Source organism: Apium graveolens, chromosome 3, assembly GCF_009905375.1.
Source record: "Apium graveolens cultivar Ventura chromosome 3, ASM990537v1, whole genome shotgun sequence".
In the NCBI taxonomy this organism is placed as follows: domain Eukaryota; kingdom Viridiplantae; phylum Streptophyta; class Magnoliopsida; order Apiales; family Apiaceae; genus Apium; species Apium graveolens.
This window is the reverse complement of record NC_133649.1, coordinates 148,775,284-148,779,632: the sequence shown is the minus strand read 5'-3', so window position 1 is coordinate 148,779,632 and position 4,349 is coordinate 148,775,284.

The following is a 4,349-nucleotide window of genomic DNA, read 5'->3' as shown; positions in this document are numbered from 1 at the left end:
ACTCTTTTTCTAAATAATCATTCCTCTTTTTATAAGCAAGATTTTCAGAAGTTAATCTTTCACATGTTAAAGTTTGATCTCTATAACTAATGAACATGGTTTTAAGATATCTTATCAACTCAGTAATATCATCAGTATGAAAGGCATAAGTAGTTTGAGGTACCTTTAACTCAGCAGCGTCTAACTGCTATCAACATTTACCATTAAGGCATAGTTCACCTCACTTTCAGAATCTGAAGTGTCTGTCCAGCTTTTCATCTTTGTGACAAGTGCTTTACCTTTGAAACTCTTCACTTTCTTGCAATCAGGAGATATGTGGCCTTTCTTACCACAGTTGTAGCATTTGACATTTGAGTAATCTCCTTTGTCAGACTTTCCTCCTTTGCCTTCAGATTTTCTGAAACCTCTCTTATCAGAACTTGCACCTTTCCTGGAAAACTTCTTTCCCTTTATGAATTTCCTGTATGCAATCCTTGTGATTCCTTTCACCATAAGAGCACACAGCTTCATCATCTCTTCATCAGGATCCATCTCAGGTAAGCTTTCAGTTTCTGAGTCATCATCACTATTAGAACTTGATGACTCAATATTAGACTTTGTGATGAGAGCTTTTCCCTTGCCTTTTCTTGAGGCAGCTACTTTGGGGACATCCTCAGCCTTAAGAGCAAATGTCCTTGACTTTCTTCCATTCCTCTTGCTTTTTTGTTCCATCTCAAGTTCATGAGTCTTGAACATCCCATAAATTTCATCAAGAGTAGTTTCATCAAGAGCATAGTTGTCTCTTATAGTTGTTGCCTTCAAATCCCAACTTTCAGGAAGAGCTAAAAGGAATTTGAGATTAGTATCTTCAAGTACATATTCCTTGTCCACCAGTGACAGATCATTCAAGAGTTTGACAAATCTATCATATAAACCAGTCAATGACTCATCAGGTTTTGAGTCAAAGTGCTCATACTCTTGAGTGAGTATAGACTTCATGTTCTTCTTAATTGAATCAGTTCCCTGGCATCTTGTGTCCAAGGCATCCCATATCTCCTTTGCAGTCTTGCAGTTGATTACCCTGTTTGATATGACATTATCAATGGCACTATGCAGTAAATGTCGTACCTTTGCATCCTTAGCAATAGATGAGATATCTTCAGTTGTATATTCACTTTTCTCCTTTGGTACTGTCTGTCCTGGCTGAACTGCAACTACAACAGATAGCTTGGTTGGCTTATGTGGTCCTTCATTGATTCTGTTAAGGTATTCTGGATCTGTAGCTTCCAGAAACATAGACATCCTTACCTTCCATATGGGATATTTAGATGGTTTCAGTATGGGAACCCTAATAATCTCATATCGATTATGGATTTGAGTCTTTGGAGGTTCTTCAATTTTGGTGGGCTTGGTTGGAGTTTGTGTTTCTTCAGACATGATTGATTTTGGATCTTAACTGTTTGTGTGTTAACAGATTGCTCTGATACCACTTGTTAGGTCACACACACTGTAGAAGGGGGCTGAATACAGTGTTTACTATAATCAAATCGAATATAAGAACTCAAGTAACAGAAAACAGATTTTATTCAACACAATAAACTCTGTTACAATATGGAATTATCCTCTCTCAGTGATGAACAAATTATCACGAGAGTTGCTAGGGTTACAATGAATAATAATTACGATTATGATAACACATATAGTGTAAACCCTATACATGTGTTTATATACTACACAGTTACAAGATAAACTTCTAATTGATATTGAATACAATTTTGCTTCCTAATATATATCAATCAGTTATCTTTTCTTCCAAGTATTCTGTTCTTCATAGAATTCTTCTTCATGCATATCTCTTCTTGTATTTGTCTTGATCTTCTTTCCTTTCAATCAGCCGCCTTCCTTATCTGAAAGTCTCCTTAAGTCCTGATATTATCTCCTGATAAATAACTCCTGATAACTTAAGTTCTGATAACTTAAGTTCTGATATCTTAAGTTCTGACTTCAGTATAAGTACTGATTTCCAGTTAAGTACTGATTTGTCCTGTTAAGTAAGATCTGAAAACTAAAAACAAATCATATTAGACATGACATCACAAATATATTCTAACAGTTGTTTATAACTAAGAATTAAACTAACAATCATAACTAAAAAAGTAAAGATGATTGAATTAATATATATGAAAAACATGGGACTCTAACTTCATTAAATACTTCATTCAATAGCCTTATTATTCTTAACCTTAGCATGTAATAGTGATAACACTAATCAGATAACACGAAATTGATAAACGCCAACTTTCATTACACGGGTACCATACTACCAGACATCCACAAAGGAGATAGAAGCTGAATAGACAGCAATTATATTGAGACCCTATATGTCTATAGAATTTGACAACATAATGGTTTAAGCACAAGTTATCTATCTTGATTACATAGGGCAAGTAAGATGGTTAAAATTACCTACGAATCATGCATGTAAATACACGAACCTATGCTAGCATGGAAAGTTCTAAATCCTTAAATTCACTATCGCTCCATTAAAGATTAAAACATTATCTTATAAGTTCGTGACACTCATAAGACGAATACACACAACCAATACTAGGCTATTGTACAATCACCAAACACTAAGGCATCGAAACAAATTAACTAAAGAAATCCATAAATAAATCCGTTAGAACCCTACGATAATGATTAGCCCATAATCGGACTCATCATCAACGTAGCTTCCGATGAAAGCATTGTATAACAAACGTAGTCTTTATAAAGAATAAACAAAACCAAGTTAACACAGGAGTATAGGTTCAACAAAATAAGAAACGAGCATCCAAGATTACAACTCAAAACGAAGATTCACAAGAATAAACTAGATCATCTTCGCCTTTGTTGAATTGTGCTATAGGTCTCTTGTCATCTTCTCCTTGCGCTTTGATATGTCTCGGACTTGATTACATATGAAAAACGACCTAAAGTTGTTTATATAGCAGCCCAATGCATTCCATAAGTCCTCCAATTGTAATTATACTCCCTCTATCCCAACTATTTCTTTACACTTTCCTTTTTGGAATGTCCCATTCAATTCTTTACATTTTAAAACTTACCCAAAATAGTAAATGGGTCCTATCACTTTCCCATTTTTTTCCCTTTTTACACTACTTTTAGTCCACTATCTCCTTTTTATACATTAAAAATCAGTGGATCCCACTACTCCACTTACTTTTCTTTCTCTTTTTCACTATTTTATACATATTTCTTACCGTCTGTGCCCAAAGCAAATGTAAATAATTGGCCGGGATGTAGGGAGTAATAGAATCAGGATTCTCTGATTTCGCACCGGCGCGAGCGCGCGCTTTACCAGCGCGGGCGCGCCGTACTTCTGGAAAAACTTCTGATTTTCTTTTTTTCCTTGCTGCTTCGATACGGCCTTCCACGAGCTTTTATTCTAACACCAGCTTGACACCAAATTAGCACCAAAATAATGTTAATTCACCTGATTACCTAAATAATGCCTGAAATGCAAAAACACTAGAAAACACGTTAAAACACTTAACAACTTGAGTACAAACGCATCAATTCAAAGCTAATTAGAGCATTATAAAGTGTCATAAATGCCACTCAACACCGACGGATGATAATTAACATCCATCGAGAGTGTAGGTTATGTAACAAATAAGTAATGTAGCACACTTATGCAAACAACATGTTTTAGTCTAGTAGGTTGTGTAGGGTTCTCTAAGTCATGTTGACTACTAGATTGATATGCAGAATAGGTTGACTAATTGTAGATATGAGATGTCTTGTAATTCTATATAAGTGAAATAGAGTCAAGTGACAGATAGACTCCCGACGAATGATCTACAAGGCTCCCGACGGATGATCAACATATTCCCGACGGATGTTCAACTTACTCCCGACGGATGATCATATTCAAAATACCTGTTGATAGTGACAACACAATCACATGCGTCGGGTGTTTACAAAAGGAATGTGCCAGCATGTTAAGCAGGATTTTGAGAACAAAGAAGCATTACCATTTCCATGCTAATATGAAGATATTTAAAGATGGTGGAATAAAGTAATGAAGTAGCATGGAGTTAGACTAGATATAGTTTTGTTTTATTATCTTGTCTTACTGTCATGTAACTTGGTAATATATAAACCAAGTGTAGCAAGTAGAACATTTAACTAAGCAAGCTCATTTTCAAAGAAACATATCAGGCTGTATTCTGTAAGAATTTCTTTGTAGTTTTGTTTGTTCAACTTGTAAAGCAGCTGTGAGCTATTCAAAGCTTCACAGAGTTCTCAATCTTATATATATATATAAGGTGGATACTTTCAAATCCACCAGAATGTTTTAAAGCCTG